The sequence below is a fragment of the Hordeum vulgare genome, chromosome 2H (genome assembly GCF_904849725.1).
Source record: "Hordeum vulgare subsp. vulgare chromosome 2H, MorexV3_pseudomolecules_assembly, whole genome shotgun sequence".
Lineage (NCBI taxonomy): Eukaryota > Viridiplantae > Streptophyta > Magnoliopsida > Poales > Poaceae > Hordeum > Hordeum vulgare.
The window spans coordinates 531,698,554-531,713,088 of record NC_058519.1 but is presented as its reverse complement, the minus strand read 5'-3'; positions in this window follow the sequence as shown (position 1 = coordinate 531,713,088).

Sequence of the window (14,535 nt, the reverse complement as noted above, 5' to 3'; positions counted from 1 at the left end):
AGTGGCGGAGCCCTCTGGAGCCTCTGGATTGCGATAATGCTTGGACTGTGTGTCCCGTGGGGGGTTCGAGCGGCGAGCACCACTTGTGACACAAATCACACACCGACAAAGAGCGACAAAAGGAGTCAAGGCAATGAACAAGAAAAGGCAGAAAAGTAAACACTCATTGCCAAGCACATGAAAAGAATAAACAAAGAATCCTTCTGGCGGTAGTACCGCTACCCCTGGCGGTAGTACCGCTGGGGTCAGAGCGGTAGTACCGCTACCCCTGGCAGTAGTACCGCTGGGGTCCTGGTGGTAGTATTGCTACCCCTGGCGGTAGTACCGCCAGGGTCCTAGCGGTAGTACCGCTACCCCTGGCGGTAGTACCGCTGGGGTTTGATTCTCAGATCTGAATATGAAAAGAACCCATAGAGATGGCTACATGGAATTTACGAGGGCCATGGGCTGTTTATAATCACTAAGAACTCCACCACAGCCCTAACCACATGAGGATCACAAGTACCATCTAAATAAGAACATGCCTAGGCAAGAGGATGCAAGTTTTAGATCTAATCCAAAAATAGAAGACATGCTTGATCTAAAACATGAAAATCCTAGGGCATGGCAATATAAAAGCAAAGATTCATAGGACCTACACTCCCCTCGAATACCTCCTTCATGCCATCCAAGAACAAAGCACAATATCAAAGACATGGATCCAAACCACCAATGCTCCTAACCCTAGAACAAGAGAACATCAATCAAGAGAAGAAGGGGAGGAGCTTTACCGGGATCCATGGCACTTGGAGGAGGAAGGAGAAGTGGATCAAACCCTCCAAGTGAACGGAGAGAAGGGGCTCCATGGATAGAGATCCAAGTAGGGGGGGTTCGGGGTTGGGGAGGGAGGAGCCACGAGGAAGAAGAAAGAGGCAGAAAAACGGGCCCCCCCTCCTTTATATAGCCCAAGGGGTACGGGCTAGCGGTAGTACCGCTGAGGTCCTGGCGGTAGTACCGCTACCTGGCGGTAGTACTGCTGGGGTCCTGGCGGTAGTACCGCTCCCCCTAGCGGTGGTAACGCTCCCCCTGAGACAGCCCTAAAAATATCCTAGTTAGGTCATGGTAGATTGGGGTCCTGGCGGTAGTACCGCTACCCCTGGCGGTAGTACCGCTGCAAATGTCAGAACGGGACCTAGGAGATGAGAAGAACGTGGGAAAATGACAAGTAGTGAAAATAAGAAGATAGCACCAGCAAGATATACTGACTTGTCATTTTGTATTCTTTCTTCCATATGAGAGAAAGGTGGGGGGGGGGGCGGTAGCCGAGGCCACCTATGTTTGAGACAAAGGTATGAAACCGCGAAGAATTATCCTTGGGTTCATGACCAACGCTCGTCTTTGAAGCACAAGTGTCATTTGGTAATGGCTAAAGTGAAAGACTAGATTAATTTATGCATAATGGGGGGAGGAAGAGTTCATTGAGAGAACAACACTCCCCCTATGTCCATGCCTACATCTAGAACGAGATAAAATGCATAGTAAGGTGCAACGTGCCTAGCTTCAATCCACATTACTTGAATCAATTATATTTAGCTCATGCCTTAACTCCCAGAACCTTGCTTCATCTAGGGGCTTAGTGAAGATATCTGCAAGTTGCTCTTCAGTATGGATGAAGTGGACCTCAATATCACCTAGCTTGATATGTTCACGAATGAAGTGAAGGCAAATATCAATATGCTTGGTTTTGCTATGTTGCACTGGGTTGAGGGAAATCTTGATAGCACTTTGATTGTCACATAGAAGAGGCACTTTGTCACAAGTGACACCGTAATCCTTTAAAGTTTGCCTCATCCATAGCAATTGTGCACAACAACTTGCAGCTGCCACATACTCAGCTTCGGTGGATGATAGAGAGACGCAATTCTGCTTCTTTGAAGACCAACTTACCAGTGAGCGACCAAGGAATTGGCATCCTCCAGACGTTGACTTCCTCTCCACACAATCTCCTGCACAATCTGAGTCAGAATAGCCAACTAGGTTGAAGTTTGCTCCTTTGGGATACCATAGGCCAAAGTTTGGGGTATGAGCCAAATATCGAAAGATTCGCTTAACAGCCATATAATGACTTTCTTTTGGTGCGGATTGAAACCGTGCACATATCCCTACACTCAACATAATATCCGGTCTAGATGCACAAAGGTAAAGGAGGGATCCAATCATGGAGCGATATACCTTTTGATCCACTGCTTTACCATTGGGATCACTGTCAAGCTTGCATCTTGTTGGCATGGGGAACTTGACCGGTTTGACATCTTCAAGCTCGAACCGTTTGAGCATGTCTTGAGTGTACTTGGCTTGTTTGATGAAGGTCCCTTCTAGGCCTGGACATCTCAAATTTCTCAGTCATTAGTGCAGCAAATTCTTCATTGAAGGAAATGTTAGGAGAGCCAAAGATAATATCATCAACATATAGTTGGCATATGAACAAATCCCCTTTAACCCTCTTAGTAAAAAGAGTGGGATCTATCTTCCCAATTTCAAACCCACGATCTTGTAACAGCTCAGCAAGATACTCATACCACGCACGTGGGGCTTGTTTAAGGCCATAGAGTGCCTTATTAAGTTTGTACACATGATTGGGGAGCTTGGGATGTTCGAATCCCGGGGGTTGTTTGACATAGACCAACTCATTTAACGGACCATTAAGAAAGGCACTTTTCACATCCATTTGTTGTAATTTGAAGTTATGATGAGAAGCAAATGCAAGCAACATGCGAATAGATTCTAGACGAGCAACAAATGCAAAGATTTCACCGTAGTCGATACCCTCGACTTGGGAGTAGCCTTGAGCCACCAATATTGCCTTGTTTCGAATCACAATCCCATTGGCATCTTGCTTGTTCTTGAATATCCATTTGGTCCCGATTACATTATGTTCCTCCGTTGGCCTTGGCACTAAATCCCAGACTTGGTTACGCTCGAAGTTGTTAAGTTCTTCATGCATGGCCATAAGCCAATCCTCATCATCGAGCGCTTCCTGTACCTGTCGAGGTTCACAATACGAAACAAACGCGTGATGCTTACAATAATTCCAAATCTGTTGACGGGTGGATACTCCCCTTTTTAAACTGCCAAGTACGTTCTTCATAAGATGTGACTTGACTCTCAGCTTGTTCGCAATCTTGGCTGCTCGACGCTCCAAGAGTTCTTCATTGGATAACTGGGGAGCATCGACTTGTTTGCTTTGCTTGCCCTTGCGTCTTGAGCCTCCCTTGGCACCGGCTGTTGGTGCCGCAGAAGGGAATTGTGAGACAATATCCTGATCATCTTGACTTTCGACTTGAGCAGGTTCACTTGTTTGTTCTTGTATTTGTGGTTGCTCTTGATCTTGATCTTGTGCTTCTACTTGGTCTGGATCTCGAGGTTGCACTTGATCTTGATCATGAGCAGGTTCGGAGCCTTGGGTGAGTGCTTGAATATCATGGGACACATCATCATTGTTGGGCAATTTATCTTGACCTTGAGCTTGTTCATTTTGTTGAGAGTCTTCTCTTTGTTCATCGGAAGCGTGTGGGGCTTGTGGAGGTGATGGCTCCATTCGAGTAGAGCATTGTCCTTCTCCTTCGGCCACAAGGGGTTCCTCAATGGGGAGTATTTGACCAATCCCCATTCTTCTTATGGCTTGGGGAGGAATTTCATCACCTACATCACAAAGACCAATTTGCTCCACTTGGGAGCCATTATTTTCATCAAACTCCATGTTACACGTCTCCTCAATGAGTCCGGTGGACTTGTTGAGGACACGGTAAGCATGAGAGTTTGTAGCATAACCAACAAAGATGCCCTCATGTGCTCTAGAATCAAATTTAGCTAAATGTGCACCTTTCTTGAGAATGAAACACTTACAACCGAATACCCAGAAGTACTTGAGATTGGGGTTGTTTCTAGTTAGAATCTCATAAGGAGTCTTGTTCAAGCCTTTGCGGATATAGAGCCGATTGGACGCATGACATGTTGTGTTGATGGCCTCTGCCCAAAATTTATATGGAGATTTGAATTCCGCCATCATTGTTCTTGCAGCGTCTATCAAGGTCCGGTTCTTCCTTTCTGCCACGCCGTTTTGTTGAGGGGTATATGGTGCTGAATATTAATGTTTTATTCCCTCATCACCTGGAAACTCATCCAAGGTGTAGTTCTTGAACTCGATGCCGTTGTCACTTCTAATCATCAAGATCTTTGCTTCATGTTGACGTTGAGCTTCAGTAGCAAAGTTGTGACAGTTTGTTGAGTTTCACTCTTCCTTTTGAAGAAATATACCCAGGTGTATCTTGAGTAGTCGTCAACAATCACCAAGCAGTACTTTCTGCCTCCAAGACTATCAAATGATGGAGGGCCAAACAGATCCATATGGAGGAGCTCCAATGGCCTCTTAGTGTAGATGAGAGTCGTTGGACGATGAGCAGTTTCATGAATCTTTCCTTCAATGCAGGCACTGCAAACACGATCTTTAGCAAAACTCACATTTGTTAGTCCACGAATATGGTCCCCTGTTAGAAGACTTTGCAAAGATCTCATATTGACATGAGCTAAACGGCGATGCCAAAGCCAGCCCACATCAACTTTAGCCATTAAACACGTCGCGGTCTTAGTGGGTCGCTTTGAGAAGTTCACCACATAAAGACCATTTTCGACATATCCAACATAGGCTACTTTAAGAGTCTTGCTCCATAGGAGGACCACAGTATCAAGATTAAAGAATGTGGGAAAACCCATAATTGCAAGTTGATGAACCGAAAGTAAATTGTAGGCAAGTGACTCAACAAGCATGACCTTCTCAATAGATAACTCTTGAGAGACGACCACCTTACCAAATCCCAATACCTTTGACGAGGATGCATCGGCGAATTGGAGATGGGTGGGCATAGATGGAGAAGGATGCACATCCACCACTAAGTCCTTGCTTCCGGTCATATGATTTGTTGCTCCACTATCGAGCAACCATGACACCCCACCGGAAGCAAACTCCTGCAATAGATCAAGGCTTGGTTTTACGTACCCATTTTTTAAAGGGTCCTTTTGTTGGAAATATGCCCTAGAGGCAATAATAAAATGGTTATTATCATATTTCTTTGTTCATGATAATCGTCTATTGTTCATGCTATAATTGTATTAACAGGAAACGGTAATACATGTGTGAATAAATAGATCACAAAGTGTCCCTAGCAAGCCTCTAGTTGGCTAGCTCGTTAGTCAATAGATGATCATGGTTTCCTGATCATGGGCATTAGATGTCATTGATAACGGGATCACATCATTGGGAGAATGATGTGATGGACAAGACCCAATCCTAAGCATAGCACTAGATCGTATTGTTCGTATGCTAAAGCTTTTCTAATGTCAAGTATATTTTCCTTCGACCGTGAGATTGTGCAACTCCCGGATACCGTAGGAGTGCTTTGGGAGTATCAAACGTCACAACGTAACTGGGTGACTATAAAGGTGCACTACGGGTACCTCCGAAAGTGTCTGTTGGGTTGGTACGAATCGAGATAGGGATTTGTCACTCCGTGTGACGGAGAGGTATCTCTGGGCCCACTCGGTAGAACATCATCATGAGCTCAATGTGACTAAGGAGTTAGTCACACGATGACATGCTACGGAACGAGTAAAGAGACTTACCGGTAACGAGATTGAACAAGGTATTGGTATACCGACGATCGAATCTCGGGCAAGTTCTATACCGACAGACAAAGGGAATTGTATATGGAATTGATTGAATCCTTGACATCGTGGTTCATCCGATGAGATCATTGTGGATCAAGTGGGAGCCACCATGGGTATCCAGACCCCGCTGATGGTTATTGGCCAGAGAGGTGTCTCGGTCATGTCTGCGTGTCTCCCGAACCCGTAGGGTCTACACACTTAAGGTTCGGTGACGCTAGGGTTATAGGGAATTGTTATATGAGGTTACCGAAAGTTGTTCGGAGTCCCGTATGAGATCCCGGACGTCACGAGGAGCTCCGAAATGGTCCGGAGGTAAAGATTGATATATAGGACGGATGGTTTCGGACACCAGAAGTGTTTCGGGCATCACCGGTAACGTACCGGGACCACCGGGACCACCGGAGGTGGCCCCGGGGGTCCACCGAAGGGGGCAACGACCCCGGGGGGTAAGGTGGGCCAAGTGGGGGAGGGAACCAGCCCCTAGTTGGGCTGGTGCGCCTCCCCACTCAGCCCAATGCGCAGGGGAGAGGGAAGGGGGGGCAAACCCTAGGCACAGGTGGGCCTTAGGCCCACCAGGTGGTGCGCCACCCCCTCCCACCCTAGCCGTCGCCCCCTTTCCCATCTGGTGGCTGCCTCACCACCTAGGGGGGAACCCTAGGGGTGGTGCACCCCCCTCTCCCTCCTCCTATAAATAAAGAAGGGTTTTGGCCCTTGGGAGACAGACTTCTCCCTCTCCCTCGGCGCAGCCCTGCCCTTCTTCCTCCTCCTCTCTGTCGGTGCTTCGCGAAGCTCTGCCGGGAGACCTCGTCTCTCCATCGACACCACGCCGTCGTGCTGCTGGAGTTCTTCCCCAACCTCTCCCTCCTCCTTGCTGGATCAAGGTGCGGGAGACGTCACCGGGCTGCACGTGTGTTGAACGCGGAGGTGCCGTAGTTCGGCACTAGATCGGAATCGCCGGGAGTACGACTCCATCAACTGCGTTCTAGCAACGCTTCCCCTTAGCGATCTTCAAAGGTATGAAGATGCACTCACCCATCTCTCGTTGCTGGTCTCTCCATAGGAAGATCTGAATATGCATAGGAAAATTTTGAATTTATGCTACGTAACCCAACAGTGGCATCCGAGCGAGGTTTTCTATGCGTAGATTCTATGCACGAGTAGAACACAAAAGTTGTGGGCGATGATTTTTCAATTTGCTTGATGCTACTAGTCTTATTATTTTCCGGCGGTATTGTGGGATGAAGCGGCCCGGACCGACTTTACACGTATGCTTACGTGAGACTGGTTCCACCGACAGACATGCACACCGTGCATAAAGGTGGCTAGCGGGTGTTTGTCTCTCCTACTCTAGTCGGATTGGATTTGATGAAAAGGGTCCTTATGAAGGGTAAATAGCTTTGGCATATCATCGTTGTGGCTGTCACGTAGGTAAGAAGGCGTTCTTGCTAGAAACCCAAATCAGCCACGTAAAAGTTGCAACAACAATTAGAGGACGTCTAACTTGTTTTTGCAGGGTTTGACATGTGATGTGATATGGCCAAAGTTGTGATGTTGCATGTATGATGTATGAGATGATCATGTTGTTGTAATAGGTTTCACGACTTGCATGTCGATGAGTATGACAACCGGCAGGAGCCGTAGGAGTTGTCTTAATTTATTGTATGAGATGCAACGCCATGTGCTTACTACTTTTACTTCATTGCTAACGGTTAGCTATAGTAGTAGTGATAGTAGTAGTTGGCGTGACGACTTCACGGAGACACGATGATGGAGATCATGGTGTCACGCCGGTGATGATGATGATCATGCGATGCCTGAAGATGGAGATCGAAAGAGCAAAGATGATAATGGCCATATCATGTCACTATATGATTGCATTGTGATGTTTATCATGTTTTACATCTTATTGCTTAGAACGACGGTAGCATAATAAGATGATCCCTCTTAAAATTTCGAGAACGTATTCCCCTAAGTGTGCACCGTTGCGAAGGTTCGTTGTCTCGAAGCACCACGTGATGATCGGGTGTGATAGATTCTAACTTTCGCATACAACGGGTGTAAGCCAGATTTACACATGCGAAACACCTAGGTTGACTCAACGAGCTTAGCATGTACAGACATGACCTCGAATACAAGAGACCGAAAGGTCGAACATGAGTCGTACGGTTGAATACGATCAACATGAAGTTGCTCACCATGGTGACTAGTCCGTCTCACGTGATGATCGGACACGGGTTAGTTAACATGGATCATGTATCACTTAGATGACTAGAGGGATGTCGATTTAAGTGGGAGTTCATACTTAATTTGATTAAATTGTTGGAAATATTCCCTAGAGGCAATAATAAATTAGTTATTATTATATTTCTTTGTTCATGATAATCGTTTATTATCCATGCTATAATTGTATTGATTGGAAACACAGTGCATGTGTGGATACATAGACAAAACACTGTCCCTAGTAAGCCTCTAGTTGACTAGCTCGTTGATCAAAGATGGTCAAGGTTTCCTGACCATAGGCAAGTGTTGTCACTTGATAACGGGATCACATCATTAGGAGAATCATGTGATGGGTTAGACCCAAACTAATAGACGTAACATGTTGACCGTGTCATTTTGTTGCTAGTGTTTTCTGCGTGTCAAGTATTTGTTCCTATGACCATGAGATCATATAACTCACTGACACCGGAGGAATGCTTTGTGTGCATCAAACGTCAAAACGTAACTGGGTGACTATAAAGATGCTCTATAGGTATCTCCGAAGGTGTTCGTTGAGTTAGTATGGATCGAGACTGGGATTTGTCACTCCGTCTGACGGAGAGGTAACTCGGGGCCCACTCGGTAATACAACATCACACACAAGCCTTGCAAGCAATGTGACTTAGTGTACGTTGCGGGATCTTGTATTACGGAACGAGTAAAGAGACTTGCCGGTAAACGAGATTGAAATAGGTATGTGGATACTGACAATTGAATCTCGGGCAAGTAACATACCGAAGGACGAAGGGAATGACATACGGGATTATATGAATCCTTGGCACTGAGGTTCAAACGATAAGATCTTCGTAGAATATGTAGGATCCAATATGGGCATCCAGGTCCCGCTATTGGATATTGACCGAGGAGTCACTCGGGTCATGTCTACATAGTTCTCGAACCCGCAGGGTCTGCACACTTAAGGTTCGACGTTGTTTTATGCGTATTTGAGTTATATGGTTGGTTACCGAATGTTGTTCGGAGTCCCGGATGAGATCACGGACGTCACGAGGGTTTCCAGAATGGTCCGGAAACGAAGATTGATATATAGGATGACCTCATTTGATTACCGGAAGGTTTTCGAAGTTACCGGGAATGTACCGGGAATGACGAATGGGTTCCGGGAGTTCACCGAGAGGGGGCAACCCACCCCGGGGAAGCCCATAGGCCTTGAGGGTGGCGCACCAGCCCTTAGTGGTCTTGTGGGACAGCCCAAAAGGGCCCTATGCGCATTGGAAGAAAAATCAAAGAGAAAGAAAAAAAAAGGAGGAGGTGGGAAGGGAAGGAAGGACTCCCACCCACCAAACCAAGTCCAACTCGGTTTTGGGGGGAGACCTTCCCCCCTTGGCTTGGCCGACCCCCTTGGGGCTCCTTGAGCCCCAAGGCAAGGCCCCCCCTCTCCCACCTATATATACGGAGGTTTTAGGGCTGATTTGAGATGACTTTTCCACGGCAGCCCGACCACATACCTCCACGGTTTTTCCTCTAGATCGCGTTTCTGCGGAGCTCGGGCGGAGCCCTGCTGAGACGAGATCATCACCAACCTCCGGAGCACCGTCACGCTGCCGGAGAACTCTTCTACCTCTCCGTCTCTCTTGCTGGATCAAGAAGGCCGAGATCATCGTCGAGCTGTACGTGTGCTGAACGCGGAGGTGCCGTCCGTTTCGTACTAGATCGTGGGACTGATCGCGGGATTGTTCGCGGGGCGGATCGAGGGACGTGAGGACGTTCCACTACATCAACCGCGTTCACTAACGCTTCTGCTGTACGATCTACAAGGGTACGTAGATCACTCATCCCCTCTCGTAGATGGACATCACCATGATAGGTCTTCGTGCGCGTAGGAATTTTTTTGTTTCCCATGCGACGTTCCCCAACAGTGGTATGAGAGCTAGGTTCATGCGTAGATGTCTTCTCGAGTAGAACACAAAAGTTTTTGTGGGTGGTGATGTGCGTTTTGCTGCCCTCCTTAGTCTTTTCTTGATTCCGCGGTATTGTTTGATTGAAGCGGCTTGGACCGACATTACTCGTACGCTTACGAGAGACTGGTTTCATCGCTACGAGTAACCCCATTGCTCAAAGATGACTGGCAAGTGTCGGTTTCTCCAACTTTAGTTGAATCGGATTTGACCGAGGAGGTCCTTGGATGAGGTTAAATAGCAACTCATATATCTCCGTTGTGGTGTTTGCGTAAGTAAGATGCGATCCTACTAGATACCCATGGTCACCACGTAAAACATGCAACAACAAAATTAGAGGACGTCTAACTTGTTTTTGCAGGGTATGATTGTGATGTGATATGGCCAACGATGTGATGTGATATATTGGATGTATGAGATGATCATGTTGTAATAGATAATATCGACTTGCACGTCGATGGTACGGCAACCGGCAGGAGCCATAGGGTTGTCTTTATACTAATGTTTGTGCTTGCAGATGCGTTTACTATTTTGCTAGGATGTATAGCATGAGTAGCACGACAACCTCGATGGCAACACGTTGATGGAGATCATGGTGTGGCGCCGGTGACAAGAAGATCGTGCCGGTGCTTTGGTGATGGAGATCAAGAAGCACGTGATGATGGACATATCATGTCACTTATGGATTGCATGTGATTTTAATCCTTTTATGCACCTTATTTTGCTTAGAAAGACGGTAGCATTATGAGGTGATCTCTCACTAAAATTTCAAGACGAAATTGTGTTCTCCCCGACTGTGCATCGTTGCTACAGTTCGTCGTTTCGAGACACCACGTGATGATCGGGTGTGATAGACTCAACGTTCACATACAACGGGTGCAAAACAGTTGCGCACGCGGAACACTCGGGTTAAGCTTGACGAGCCTAGCATGTGCAGACATGGCCTCGGAACACATGAGACCGAAAGGTCGATCATGAATCATATAGATGATATGATTAGCATAGGGATGCTTACCACTGAAACTATACTCAACTCACGTGATGATCGGACTTGAGCTAGTGTAAGTGGATCATGAACCACTCAAATGACTAGAGAGATGTAATTTTTGAGTGGGAGTTTGGCGAATAATTTGATTAAGTTAAACTCTAATTATCTTGAACATAGTCTAAGTCCACTTTGAATATATTTGTGTTGTAGATCATGGCTCACGCGACAGTCACCCTGAATTTTAATACGTTCCTAGAGAAAGCTAAGTTGAAAGATGATGGAAGCAACTTTGTAGACTGGGCTCGTAATCTTAAGCTAATCTTACAAGCTGGGGAAAAGGATTATGTCCTTAATGCTGCGCTAGGAGATGAACCACCCGCTACGGCTGATCAGGATGTTAAGAACGCTTGGTTAGCACGTAAGGAGGACTACTCAGTAGTTCCATGTGCAGTCTTGTATGGCTTAGAACCGGGACTCCAACGTCGCTTTGAGCGTCATGGAGCATTTGAGATGTTCCAGGAGTTGAAGTTTATCTTTCAGAAGAACGCCCGGATCGAGAGGTATGAGACCTCCGATAAATTCTATGCTTGCAAGATGGAGGAAAACTCGTCTGTCAGTGAACATGTGCTCAAAATGTCTGGGTACTCAAATCGTCTAGCTGAGCTGGGGATTGAACTCCCGCAAGAGGCTATCACTGACAGAATCCTTCAATCACAGCCGCCAAGCTATAAAGGCTTTGTGTTGAACTACAACATGCAAGGGATGAACAAGTCTCCCGGCGAGTTATTTGCGATGCTGAAAGTCGCAGAGTCTGAACTCCGTAAAGAGCATCAAGTGTTGATGGTGAATAAGACCACTAGTTTCAAGAGAAACGGCAAAGGCAAGAAGGGTAATTCAAAGAAGAGCGGCAAGCCTGTTGCCAATCCGACGAAGAAACCCAAAGCTGGGCCTAAGCCTGAAACAGAGTGTTACTATTGCAAGGGTATGGGTCACTGGAAGCGCAATTGCCCCAAGAAGGCGGCCAAAGAAAAATCAGGTATATTTGATATACAAGTTATTGATGTGTACTTAACCGGCTCTCGTAGTAGTGCCTGGGTATTCGATACCGGTTCTGTTGCTCATATTTGCAACTCGAAACAGGAACTGCGGAATAGACGAAGGCTGGCGAAAGATGAAGTGACGATGCGCGTAGGAAATGGTTCCAAGGTTGATGCAATCGCCGTCGGCACAGTTTTACTTCAGTTACCATCAGGATTAGTAATGAACTTAAATCATTGTTATTTAGTGCCTGCATTGAGCATGAACATTATATATGGATCTTGTTTATTGCGAGACGGTTACTCTTTTAAGTTAGAGAATAATGGTTGTTCTATGAGTAACATCTTTTATGGTCATGCACCCAATGTGAGAGGATTGTTCATATTGAATCTTGATAGCGATACACACATACATAACATTGAGACCAAAAGAGTTAGAGTTAACAATGATAGCGCCATATTTTTGTGGCACTGCCGCTTAGGTCATATTGGTGTAAAGCGCATGAAGAAACTCCATGCTGATGGACTTTTGGAGTCACTTGACTTTGATTCACTTGACACGTGCGAACCATGCCTCATGGGCAAGATGACTAAAACTCCGTTCTCCGGAACAATGGAGATTGCAAGTGACTTGTTGGAAATCATACATACCGATGTGTGTGGTCCGATGAGCGTAGAGGCACGCGGCGGATATCGTTATTTTCTCACCTTCACTAACGATTTGAGTAGATATGGTTATGTCTACTTAATGAAGCACAAATCTGAAACATTTGAAAAAGTTCAAGCAATTTCAGAGTGAAGTTGAAAATCATCTTAACAAGAAGATCAAGTTCCTACGGTCTGATCGTGGGGGTGAATATCTGAGTTTCGAGTTTGGTGCTCACTTAAGACAATGTGGAATTGTTTCACAGTTAACACCGCCTGAAACACCACAGCGTAATGGTGTGTCCGAACGTCGTAATCGTACTTTATTAGAGATGGTGCGATCTATGATGTCTCTTACCGATTTGCCGTTATCGTTTTGGGGTTATGCATTAGAAACAACTGCATTCACTTTAAATAGGGCACCATCAAAATCCGTTGAGATGACACCATACGAACTGTGGTATGGCAAAAGGCCAAAGTTGTCGTTTCTTAAAGTTTGGGGATGTGATGCTTATGTCAAAAAGCTTCAGCCTGAAAAGCTGGAACCCAAAGCGGAAAAGTGCATCTTCATAGGTTTCCCGAAAGAGACAGTTGGGTACACCTTCTATCTCAAATCCGAGGGCAAAGTGTTTGTTGCTAAAAACGGAGCTTTTCTCGAGAAGGAGTTTCTCTCGAGAGAATTGAGTGGGAGGAAGATAGAACTTGATGAGGTTGTCGAACCTCTCATCCCTCTGGATGGTGGCGCACGGCAAGGGGAAACCTCTGTCGTTGCGACGCCGGTTGAGGAAGCAGTTAATGATGATGATCATGAAACTCCGGTTCAAGTTTCTGTCGAACCACGCAGGTCAACGAGACCACGTGCTGCTCCAGAGGTACGGTAATCCCGTCTTGTCAATCATGTTGTTGGACAACAATGAACCTGCAAATTATGAAGAAGCAATGGTGGGCCCAGATTCCAACAAATGGCTAGAAGCCATGAAGTCAGAGGTAGGATCCATGTATGAGAACAAAGTGTGGAATTTGGAGGTACTGCCTGAGGGCCGCAAGGCTATTCAGAACAAATGGATCTTTAAGAGGAAGACGGACGCTAACGGCAATGTAACCATTTATAAAGCTCGACTTGTGGCAAAGGGTTTTTCACAAGTTCAAGGAGTTGACTACGATGAGACATTCTCACCCGTAGCGATGCTTAAGTCCGTCAGAATCATGTTAGCAATAGCGGCATTTTTCGATTATGAAATCTGGCAGATGGATGTCAAAACGGCGTTCCTTAATGGTTTCCTTAAGGAAGAATTGTATATGATGCAACCCGAAGGTTTTGTCGATCCTAAGAATGCTAACAAGGTGTGCAAGCTCCAGCAATCCATTTATGGACTGGTGCAAGCATCTCGGAGTTGGAACAAACGCTTTGATGAGGTGATCAAAGCATTTGGGTTTATACAAGTGGTTGGAGAATCTTGTATTTACAAGAAAGTGAGTGGGAGCTCTGTGGCGTTTCTAATATTATATGTGGATGACATATTGCTGATTGGAAACGACGTGGAGTTTTTGGAGAGCATAAAGGATTACTTGAATAAAAGTTTCTCTATGAAGGACCTAGGAGAAGCTGCTTACATTCTAGGCATTAAGATCTATAGGGATAGATCAAAACGCCTGTTAGGACTTTCACAAAGCACATACCTTGATAAAGTTTTGAAGAGGTTCAAAATGGAATAGTCCAAGAAAGGGTTCTTGCCAGTTTTACAAGGTACGAGATTGAGTAAGACTCAGTGCCCAGCAACTGATGAAGATAGAGAGCATATGCGCTCCGTCCCCTATGCTTCAACCATAGGTTCTATCATGTATACAATGCTGTGCACTAGACCGGATGTTAGCCTGGCCATAAGTATGGCAGGTAGATTCCAGAGTAATCCAGGAGTGGATCACTGGACGACGGTCAAGAATATCCTGAAGTACCTGAAAAGGACTAAAGGAGATGTTTCTCGTA